Raw genomic sequence first — 13002 nt, 5'->3', positions numbered from 1 at the left:
CCTTTAATCCATCACCGTTCACATGAAACAAAAAGTATAACGTTTAGCAGCGATTTTAGCGTAGCACCACGGCCAGGATTCTGCATACCATCTTCACAGCGCTCCGTAAACGAGGAACTTTAATTTAGGAATGCCATTCACAAAAGATAACCATGATGTCGCGGTTTGCAAAGCCATTTTCTTCTCGTGACCCTTTAAATTCCATGGCAGTTGCACTAGTGTTCTTTTCGGTGGAAAAGAAAATCCCGTTTCACAGTCACATTTTACACTTACACTGACCTCTGAGTTGGATGAAGTTTGAAACGGTGTGTCGTGAAATTGTTGAACGAACCGTACCCTACCACACCGGGCAAAAGCTTATCTCGAACTGACCCGTTCTCGCCAAACTTACGATACCAACCTGTTACAGCGCACCGTGGTTTCGTGGTATCAGTAATGCCATATAGTGCTGATGCCGGAGTAAAAGAGCATCGGAGAGAGGTGGAACAACGTGCCGAGTAGATAAGCACGCAGCATCGGGTGATGTGAGCTTGTTCAAAATGGCGAGAGCACCGACCGAACGGCGTGAACTTGCCCACGAGAGAAAGCCGAAGCATCTATTCGTGTGGCGTAAGCGCAGCAGATGCTCTCGCGAGAGGTAAATGCGCTCGTAGAATAACGGTGTTTGCCACTTGTGACCTGTTCTTCAGCGAAAGTATTGCAAACATTCTTTTTAATGCTGGTTTTAGAACCATATTTATTTCAAAATCACTCTTACCTTAAAAGTTGTATAGTCTTTTTGTTATATTAATTTTAATTTTTTGAATACATATTTACTGCCATTTATTCAGTTTAAAACTCATATAAGATATCTTTTAAACAGCATAATTATTTCTGCGGTTTATACTCCTACAAACACATACTCAACTTTTCCCGGGTAACCTTGTCCAAGTGTGGTGATTACTTGTTAATGTTTACTTTTTACTGGTGCCAAATGTTCACCTTCAATAAACTGCAACTAACCATTTTATAGTGTAACCTCCCGTTCTGAACTGTCTCTATTCTTTACGGTTTTATGGTGTACGCTTGTTTACATTCGGCACCTCCGCTGTATCGCACACAGACAGCCAACTGTTTAATCACGGTTGACCTAGGCTAAGCGTATCGGCTTAACCATCACCGCTACCACCTCTCGGGCTTTGCGGTGTGTTTTGGAAGGAAGCGTCTCGAGATGAGGCATAAACAAACGCATCTCCTTATGACTACGTCTATTACACTCAAAAACCTTTCTGCCGGCAGCTGCGCGACCATTTGACTGCACAAATGACTGCGCTGTGGCAGTGTTGGAACGATTCCAAAGACTAGTTGTTTACAATTTCATCAACCGACAGCACATTCTCCACCTCTGCTTATCTTTGTTCATTTATACTTGTGCAAATAGCAGCACCGGTTTCTCTGTGGAGTAAAAGTGCAATTTAACTAAATGTGTTAGGTACTGTAGAAATCTAAAAACTACTATTAAATACTGTTATCATCCATCTTAGTATTAATGATTAAAACATTTAATATTTATAAGTCGACTGAATGCTATAAAACTTAAAGGAACAGTTCTAAAAAAAAGAAAAGAAGCTTGGTTAAAGCAATGGAGGCGCCTGGTAGTTTTTATGATTGTCTTAAATGATAACAGAATGTTTGTTGGAGGCATTGTTCGTGTGCTTAACGAATTTGGGCTCACTTCTAATAAATCCTTGTAATGAATATTGCTAGTCTAGCATTAATTATGAATAGTGCTGGCAAATATCTGATTAAAACCTACATGTTAAGCAAAACCATGGTTCTAAAATGATTCAAAAATGTTATTTTTATTTATTAATGTTTACGCGCCTTGCCGTATTGTGTTCTAGAATGTTAGTTACTACTCTTTTAAAATAAATGCAACTTTAATTTGACAGTTTTCAGAATCTAGTAGTTGTATGACTTATTTTATTAATATCATAAGCCCATAAGTACTTTGCAAGAAAACTTTGAAACAAACAAAAGTAGTTTGGTTTGTTTTGGAAACCGGTACATATTTCGCTACATTCGGGCCTTGTTCACGATCAATCGAAATTGCTAACCATAAACATCTCATCTCATCTATTATTTTATAAAATATTGAGAATTCTTATAAATTTCACAAATGCTAAATATACACGATTGCAATATCGCATTCGAATACGATAAAAGATCGCTCCGAGATCATACATTGTATTATGTTTGTTTGATTCATTATTAATATTCTTATTGTGTATTATTAAGATTCGAATACGTTGTTTCATTTGGTTCCACCAGTTGATGAAAACTCAATACAAGGGTTTAGTTTCAAATAAATTTAGTTCGATGGAGACGCCTGGTGTTTCATGTATAATTCTCAAACTACGCTAATTTTTCACGTTGTTTGTGCACTTATCCACATGGATATGGTATATTGGTGGAAATTAGATTTTGTTATAAAATTAACCACACAAAATCATTTATTGCAAATATTTTGAAGAAACTAATTAATCAATATGTTAATCATTTACATATTTGCATACTTACAAGAGCTGACAATCATCTAGTGTAGTGTTCATGTTGTAAAGTATGAAGTGTTAAAAATAAATGGTAATTAGGAGGAACCTCGATTGACAAGTTTATGGTTATAATAAATGAATAATGTTATATTAGCACAGAATATAGTGATATCATATTGTTGTTTGCTACTAAAATAAGATCAAAAAGCTTTTATCACTTTTACAAGTTCTGATGCATTTTTTAAAAAGAGCTAAGCCATGGTAAAGTTCCTTTTTCAAACCATGGTTAAAGTTCGGCTTATCCAGCAATCATTGCAACATATCCTGTGACCCTAGCCTCTGACCGAGCAGCTTTGACGCTCATGCTCCGATAGGGAGTTCATCTGACCCGTAACAACATTGAGATTTGCGACAGCCTTTCTAAATATAGCAATAGAAAGATGCTACATTTAATTGATTGAATATGATACAATTTCCTTTCCAATTTCCGCTTCGTCTAGCATGGAGCGGATGTAACGTGACGTGTCCCGCATACGAGTATTCCCGGAATGGTTCACTTCAGCCAGGTTAACTGCACGCCCCAGTCGGCCAACTTTCCACTTCCGAGCCGTAGCAACTTCCTCTCCGACACCTGACCGTCGCCATCGGTAATCTCTTCCACCACCATTTCAGGTGGCATTTCAGCAGCCTCCCGCATTTGCACACAGCTGACAGTAAATCGATGCGAGTCAGCGAGCGGGAATATAAATTATGAACAACTTCCACCCAAGGTTCTTCCTTCACGACACCGCACCGCACCCATCACCCGCCCTGCGACGTCGCACCATCCAAAACCCACTTAATCGACGCTCCAGCGATTTGTGATAAAACACCCTGTTTACGAAATTGGAAGACCGAGAATTAAATGAAGCGCACGATTAATCTCCATCGCTGCGAAAACATGCCTAGCGGTTCGGAAACGATGGACTGCTTTAAACATCTAATTCTGAATTTGGCTCTGCTGTTTTCGTAAATATTAGCTTATTATTTCGTACATCTTGGCACATGGGAATAAAATGTTGAAAATTAATTAAAAGTTAGTTATTCTTATTGCGTTTCACATGTTGCATGAAAGATAAAATAATACACATAAGGGCTACACAAAACACACGGAGCATTTCAACGTAGTCCTCCCATTTATCTTTAAGTTGAAAAGACCCGAACATGAATGCTGTGAAATATAGTTAAAAACACGAAAAAAACAACAGCTTGAAAGAGTCTGTCTTGGTTGTGATAGATTCAGCTCTTACAGCATTTTTTGACCCAAAATGAACAATCATTTCCCAGGGCATCAACTACCAATTGGCCAGCTGATTGGTTTGACGGAAATTGAATCAAATAGACTCATCTTCAAGAGATACATCGAGAAACAGGAAAAAGTTAAATAACACAATAATAAACTAGATTCAAACTGTGTTTTCTTCTTTCTCTAGAAGTTTTCGATAACGATAACGAACGAAACGCATCCTAAAACGTTTCTGAAACATACTCACTAAGATAAGGTTAAGTTTACGATTCATGTGAAAGAAATGAAAACGGAAAAAGTGTCATCATGTTTTTCTGACCAAATCATTCCAATCCAAATGCGAGATAGACGCAAATACACCAACAAACAAATGCTCGCAAACAGGAAAATTCACTAAAACAGTTCGAACTCGATCGTCGACCATGGCAAAGCACTGTAGTGTAATGAAATAATTCTTTGCCAACTCTCATCCATTTTCATCTTCATCATCGTCTTGGGGGGCAAAGTTTTCCAAACTTCTCCGAAAGCTGTTTGGCAATTGGAGGAAGATAAAAAAAAGAACGAGGAAACTTGCACCAGCTTTTTCGATGGTTCGGTTGACCGTAGCGGAATATAAGAAACAAAAGTGGAAATATATTAGGTGAACAATTTGGCACAACATATATAATGCCACTTTCGAAACGCCGTACACATACGCTCAATGGTTTGCTTTATTTTGTTCTGGGACAGTGAAGTTAATGTTTGAGTAACTTAATCAAATAAACTTTTAATCGTGAATAGTGGGTAGTGTATTCAGCACTAGCTATTTTTACCAATTTCTGTATTTCCTCTTAGTTGTAGCATATTTCTTCATAACGGGGATGGCAAGCAATCTGTAATAATTACGATGATGTAGATTTTTTTTATTTTAATTTAACTGATTATGATCATTCAATTACGTTAAAAGTAGTGATGGCATAACTGTATTTAGACCATTTCATATGAATCTGTGTTAAGAAAATTAAGAATCTTTGCTTCATTCAAATTAATATAGTGAATTTACCCTACCCCCTCTATTATAAGTAGAACTGTTAAAAAAGCTTAGATTTTTGAGAACAGGCTCAAAACTTCTTAGATGGTATTATGCATGTTAAAACATAGTATTTATTTTCCACAAATTAATCATTTCTCATAGAAAATAATTACTACAATGACAAAAGTTGTACAGTATGTAAAGTGTATTATACGATTGAAATGTTGAAAAAAATTTAAAAAAAAATGATATGGCAGCTTGAGTGGGATACTAGAGAAAAAAAAATAAGAACCGCCATGACCCTCCGATGAAGATACACTTGAATAAATTGTAGTCAAACTTAACCACCTCTACCCCCAAGGGCACGGGACGTATTGTGAACAATAGAAAAGCCTTATTCATGAAGCATAAATCCGTCAACACTCAGCACATTTTGTGCTCAATCGAACCTTAAGTGGTCGCGAATCATCACTGCACCAAGATGTCGCTTTTGGTCGGTCTGGAAATCCAGCTTATTTTCAGCCCACCATCTCAATGACCGCTGATGGGCTGCAAAATGATGGCATCACGATGGATTGTGTGGCAGTTGCTGTTTTTTTCTTTCCCTCCCTAGCTACAGCAAACCGCACCATGTTTGATGAACATGAACAAGCCTGAATAGAAGTAATCGAACGACTTTCGGAGAAAAACTTGTCGAGCGGAAAAATCGCGTGCTCTAAGATTCCTTTATTTCCACACATCTATCGATCCGCAAACCAGCGGTGACTGGGAGATGCTTGATCCAATCAATCCATCCATCCGCCGCTCTCTATGGAGTGGCCTATCGCGCGTGGAAAGCGGCCACAAAGCGGGACACTGACGGTGCCGGTCTCACGACGAACCGCAGCGTTTTCTCTAAAGCTAAGCGTCAAACACGGCTTCGCTGCAGCTACGTACCGGAAAACCGGACCATTTACGTCTGCACTCCTTCCGCCGATTCGCGGAGGAAGATGGGCAGAATAGATACTAAATTATTCATATTGAGCTGCTACGAAGGAAATCCATTAAGCTGAACTAAAACTCCGCTGTACCGTGACCGTCGGCCCAAGCCGGGCTCATCGTTCCGGGCCGAGAAAAATGCCCGAAAACCGCCACCCGGAAAGAACAGCACACACAGGGAAGGTAGGCTTGTTCGGTCGAAAGAATCGATACGGGCAGCCTCCTGGGCTGCGGCTCCCTGTCGAAGGATTGCTGACTCTATTCGAGCGTATCCTGTAGGGCATTGGATCACCGGTTTCCAAACCTGGTGTAAAACTCAACCGTTATTTTCAGCAATAGACCGACCTTAGGCTCATGGAGCTACGCCAGTAGCGCATATTAATATCTTCAGGTATAACTGATACAGGAAAATCAATTATCGTGAATATAGAACACGTGAAACACGTTCCAGATATGATAGCGTATCATAATCGTCAACAAACAGTGGTGCCCATAGTCGGGAACATTAGTTTTATAAACCATTTACCAATAATAGGTTTCAGAGTCGGGGATGACATTTTATATAATTTATATCTCAATTTAATGAAATACCTAAAATACAACACAGGAAAATTCATTGCGAGTTACTCGTTGCAAAAATGATTCAATCCATGATGTTGTGGCTATCCTGACGAGTGAGGTAAAATTCGACACCTCTTGAAGGCTCTTAACGAACTCCTGATATTTTAAAATAATGAAATTGCTCCAATGACACATCAAAATGCATGCTAATTCAATGTTGACGAGGCTAAGATTAAATTGTAAAATATAAGCATACCATGACGAATAATTTGAGTCATGTAGCTGTTGATAATAAATTAAGTTTGATAAATGTAATAAAAATGAGTGAAAGTTGCATCATGTGTTTAATATGAATTAATTTGCAAATGGAAAAATGATTCAGGAATCATTAGTTTCTTCTATGCTTCACTGCACCTGCGAACTTATAAATTTTTAGTGTTTTTTTATTTTCTTCAGATAAAAACATGTAATTAAAAATCTGCACAAGACTAGTAAAGTCTTCAAACACTCATTGAAACTATTAAAATATCATCGTGAGCTTGAGAAACCGTTTGACTTGATAACCAAACAAACCCGCGTAAGTCAAAGGTCTGGAAACGGTTTCTAAAGTACAGGTAATCAATTACTATTAACCTAGAAAAGTCGCTATGAAAATTGTTTGCACAACCTTCGCACTAACGCTCCGAAGCAAACGTTTGTATTTGCTTCCTTCGCCGCGTTTGTTGTTTACCAAATTCTACCGAGTTGAGCTGCAGATTCCAGCGGTATAATTAATTTTTAAACAGTCTATAGAACGGTGTATATTTGATTAGTGGAATAAAATTTCAATGAGTCAAGCACTCATAGTACTAGTCATTGAACAAAATACGGAGGGTGAATGGTACATCCAATTACACGCCATAAATTAAATTTGAATGATCTGAATCTTAAAGCTAGCACAAAACAGTAAAACATAACGGAAAAATGGGTCAAGCTATGGCCGCTCGTGAGAACTACTACACTTTTCGGGATTCCCGGGCTGCACCGAGATAATAATATTTTGCTTCGCTCGAACCGCGGAAACAGGATAGTTGCCCGAAAAGCGGGAAAACCATGATAGGGATTTCGAGCTATGGTTGGAAAGTAAGTATGATTGTTTACGATGATACTTCAGCTAATTTATGAAGCTTTTGGGGTACTGCTATATATAGCATTCCGACGCTCTGAAGCCTCGGAAAAAGCGGACGATGAGTTTTCCTTGCCGCACCATACATTTGGTGTGCCGGTTTGGTGCGCTCTATCATCTAATAAAGATGCAGAACAACATTCATAGCACTACAATATGGCGAGATTAAATAATAACTAACAATTTACATAGACAATCAGAATATTACATGCTTGGAATAGGAATATTTCAATCCAGCTCCATTTCGTTTCTGTTCGTGATGTAGCTTTGTTTTTAGAATGACGACAATTCAAAAAGTGCTTTAAAACATCCAGGAGCGTCACTACCGCGTTTTGTTTTTGCTGCACCACACCAGCAAACCGTTGGATAAGGTTTCGGTTTCCATACACCATTCGTCGGTTTAATAAAAGTCCACCGGTGAGAAATCCGAACGAGGCATCGTGCATGCAAACGAAAGTGACAAAGCCCTGAATTACACACAGGTAAACAAACACACAGCACACCCATCGTTTACTCCGTGGAACCCTGGTACGCGAACAAATATTCACATTTCACACCGCACTAAAAGGACACCGGAGCCCACCGGAGCTCACTGGAGTTTCCATGGGACAAAGCTATAGTCCTCCCCCAACGAAACGACCCGCAGAAGGGAGAGTATTATATAGTTATTGCTGTACGCCATTATATAGTTATTACCGTAAATACCTATGCCGAAGATAAAACTTGGATAAACAGGGTATCAATTCTCCGACGCATTTAAACACTTGCAAAACTAAAACGAGAAAATACGAAGAAATGGAAAAGTTAGTAAACGATTTGTTGTTCAAACAGATATGTAAGAACACTACCATCTATTTTCCCGAATTGGTTAGAATCATTCTAAAAACTTCCTCAATGCTACATTTTCTAGAAACATCTTGTCAATAATACGTTGATAACAGAGCGGAATCGTTGAACAAATATCAAACCTAAATTTTTGCCCCTTACTTTTTATTTGTTCAAAGTATTCATTAAAAAAATATTACTCTTCCAAAAGTATTTTTTGTAGTTTTTCTCCACTAATTTTGTTTAGCAATTTTGACTAATTAAATGTTTTATAAATGGTTTCGATTGCACACATATTTTTGATAATTGATTTCTAACGAATATAGGAAAGAAGTAAAAAGTGAAATGCTTGATCAGAATAACATATACTGTAATATTCTAATTAGTGTTTGAGTAGTGTAGAGATTCATTCCAATGAATCTTTCACCTGAGATTCTTTTAAAATAAAATATAAAAGAGTGTCTCTATACCCATGTTTTGGGCTTTACTTTTCTGTCTTTTCAAATTAATTCAACTTTGGGATTTGTAAATCGCTCATTAAACGATTCATTAATGTTGGAACATCATGAAAAAAATCGTTCAGATTCATGAATCTGAATCTGAATTACACAACTCTAATTCCAATGCATTTTGAAAGCCATCTGTGAATGAGGTTTTCTTTCTTCCTTGGATGGTCAACCTTAAAGTTGCAAAATATATCATTTAGTAGTAGTATTTATTTCTTTGGGGTCACGCTTTTTTGGGTTCGCGACTATCTTTTAGAGAACACTTTAATATTTTCCAAAGAAAACATGAGGTGTGCACCGGAATCCAATTTCTAAAAATGAAAACGTAAAAATAAGTTCATATTTTCACGACTAAAAATGGGGAAGGTAATTCTTAGCTGAGTTGATTTGACTTATAGATATTCATTTCATAACATTTAACAAAATATTGCATTTTAAATGGAAAAAATAATCATCAGACTAAAACTGCCACATGGACCATTTTATTTGCAATCATTGTGACCATTTATCATACGTGTCATATTTATTTTCCTTGCGTAGCATTTGGCAATTCAAATGTTCCACATGACTCGCTTCATCGTTGCTCACATCGGCATCAAACTTGTCGACGGGATCCATCCAAACAAATTTTAACTTACCTTTCAACAGCATTATTTATGCCTCATGAAGAAGCCCGATCAAAACGCAGTTAAATAACTGCGCATTCAGGAGTCGTTAAAAACGCACTCACGATGATGGGAGTAGCAAAAGTTTCGCATCCCTCCCCAGGTCCCCCCGAAAAGTCTGGTCCCGGCCCGGGACGAGCAATACGTCCGGGAACTTTCATAACCGGGAAAGTTAGCAAATTAATCACGTAATCAAAATACGCACACATTCGCAGGTAAATATGTAGACATACAGATTGTCGCGTCCCGGTACCACATTCGCATCAGAAGGAGCCCGGAATCGGATGTTCCTACATTCAAACGAAATTCAGCTACAACAAACATGCCTGCTGCTAGCGTTGGTTTGATGAGATTACCTGAAAATTTGTGAAACAAAAGCAACAGAACGTCCTCCGTTTCATCGAACCAGCAAACAGGAGTAGAACATGTTGAAAATGAAGAAATTTCATCCATCCGACCCCGACTTGCGACGCAATGGTTGATATATTTTTTTTTTTAACATTATCACCTCGCAAAAACATGCGCTTATGAACGACGTGCCCTTCGCTAGACCTTGCCTCCTTTCGCAAAGTCCGTCCTCATTACGATACCAAAGCTTGGAACCTATTTGGCGGCGTTTTGTGTCGCCTTGTTGAAAATGAATTGAATTATACAATTAGGAATTAAAGTAGCGCGACCCAACCGCACAGTGGTTTATGCTTGTGCATAAGATGGATGAATTTGTGTACGATTTTAAGTTGTGTGCAATGAATCTAATAATGCTCGCAGTTTTGCAATAAAACCACATAAAACGCTAACAACACATGTGATTTTACGCATTCAATGTTTTATAAAAGAAACTTCCACATGGTGACATACAAAATGTAAAACCTTTTTTTCTTCCGCACAACTGTGTCAATCGCCATTTTCATTTGAGAGAGAGTCTTTTTTAATTTAGTTCCAAAATGAGAATCAGTATTATTATCGTTATTTTTATATTCTTCGTTTTTCTTTTCCATTCACAGATCTTTCACAGAGATAAAAATTCGTTAAATGTGTTTAGAAATATACAATCAAATTAAGTACAATAGAACCAGCATAACTTAAAATTCAATAGCTACGGGTAGTTTCATTACAACATTGAGACATGAGAATATAATTTTTACTTTGAAGTTTACTCGTTTTCAATTATTTAATTTTTTTCCTCCTTCATTTTTGCATTCACAGAACCCAAGGTCTATGTTCCATTCAGAAACAAATTGCTGTTACGCTGTATATAACTAATATTTTCGCCGTCCAGTAAAGAGCGTCTTTTTTATCGTACGATTTCTGTTTGTGCTACCTTTAACACCCAGAAAGTACCACCAGTCGGCTACCGGCGGACGGAAACATCTTGTTACAATATAATATGGCTTGTACTTCCGAAAATTTTACATAGACTCCCAACGTCCGTTTCCAGCCGCCAGAGGTGAATAGAAAATGGTTCTACGCTGCCGTCTCACAACCAACCTTTCCTCCCACAGGAAGTCTTTGGACTTTTCACCAACAATGTATACACAACCCCCCACCCAAATCACCTTCTCCGGAGAAGGTCTTCACGGAGCTTTTCACCAACGATTTGTACACCAACCCTAGTTACCCCCATTCTCACCACGTACTCTGCATTATTGATTCAACGGAAGTGTACCTTTATGTTTGGGCTCGAGCCCGAGCTGTGACATATGCCCTCGACCACTAGCGCACTTTTTCGTCGCTACATAAGGAGGCCATTTGGCAGTTTGTTGCGGGCGCGTGTTGTGCCTTTCCTCGCGCGCCATTCCTTATTTAGATTGATGGGTTTGGAGCATTGGCTAAATGATATCACCATTAGTCTTTTTACCACAGATTAGTGTTTGCTGAAAGCCAACAGAGCAATACAAATATGCTTGGATTGCTCGGTTGTGCCGACTTTGATGGTGCTTATGATTTAATTTTTAGTACACCATTCTACGTGGTCAAAACTTATACTATAAAGGCGATTTCAATCTTTTTTTTTTAAAAAAAACTTAAGGTACTATTTCCAAGTACAAAGTATACAATTGCTCACCCTTTCTCGTGACTCTTTACGTTAAAGAGCATTATAGCTGTCATACATCGATGCTAGCAAATTGGCCTTTCCTACCAGCAATGGAAAATTCAACTCCAACTATTCCACACATGTCGGCAGATTCTCATCCTTCTCCGTCAGCCCATAAATTTTTCCCCTCCACCTCCGCAACTCGTCTCTGAGACTCCCACCGCACCGTTAAGTGTTGTCATGATTGATACTGTCAGTGACATAAGAATCAACCTTACTTCCCGTTTGCCGTTGGTGTCATTTCTTTCCCATTTTCACGTACCGACCCTTTCTGCATCACATGCTACCCGCTTTGCGATAACGCCACCATTAAATGCGAATTGACATGGCAGCTTTGGTGGTGGAAAAATTTGAAAATACCGTCCCAAAAGGGGACGCGAAAAGTGTCTATCACCCTGTACGAGCGAAAACCTAAATTCCATTTCGATGTGCACAATCTATTTGCGCTTCGCAAATGGGTTAAAAATGGTTGAGTACCCTCGATCAAGCGGAACTGTATACTGATGACACGTGGCGTTTCGATTATGTGCTTTTGCGTGGCTCAAGGGTAGCTTCCCGTGCCAACGTTTGGCGACATTTTTACATTAAATGAACTATTCTTTTGTAGGTAGCTATTGCATTTTAGAGCTACGTCATGTTGATGCTACTTTACGATGTTTTACGTGGTATTAATTTCCAAGTTCTTGCATCACCTACTTAAATTTCATTTATTCCAGCTTTATTGAATAAACTGTCAACTGCGGCTGAATTAACATAAGCCTTTAATTAACATAATATCTACAACGGGAAGGCTTTTTATAGAGCTTTTCCGATTATGTATGCGAAATAAATCTCCAGACAAACAAGAGTGGTTCCTGCCTTCAATGCTTTTATCGTGCGTTTCTTTGGTGCACACATGAATATAAATCGTTTCATATCCATTACCTCATTATGTGGTAGTCGGGAAACGAGTTGGTTGTTCTTAGAAAAAATGCTAGAACATTATTGCTCTCATAACATCTTGAATTCGGATGTTGCGAAAATTGGTACTAGTCAAAATGGAAGGTAAAAGTCCAAATACGATCAATGTTTTAACTGCAAAATCTGGACAAGTAGAATGTCCCGTGGTAAATAATGCACACGCATGTAGAATGAAATAGTAGATCTTTTCAAAGAGTAAGAGTGTAATATGAAGAAATTATTTCGAAGCATATCAGTTTCATCAATTTAATGTGAACTCACCAGTTTCGATTCGATTGATAACGCTTCATTCAATCGACTAATGGAAAATGGAATATCTGATGAACAATCATATACGAAATAAAACATTCAATGTTTATTATCAAGATAGTTGAATCGTTTTATGCGAGGTTTATACCTGTATAACATGCATTGGGTAA

The sequence above is a fragment of the Anopheles coustani genome, chromosome 2 (genome assembly GCF_943734705.1).
Source record: "Anopheles coustani chromosome 2, idAnoCousDA_361_x.2, whole genome shotgun sequence".
Classification (NCBI taxonomy): domain Eukaryota; kingdom Metazoa; phylum Arthropoda; class Insecta; order Diptera; family Culicidae; genus Anopheles; species Anopheles coustani.
This window is presented reverse-complemented; position numbering follows the sequence as displayed.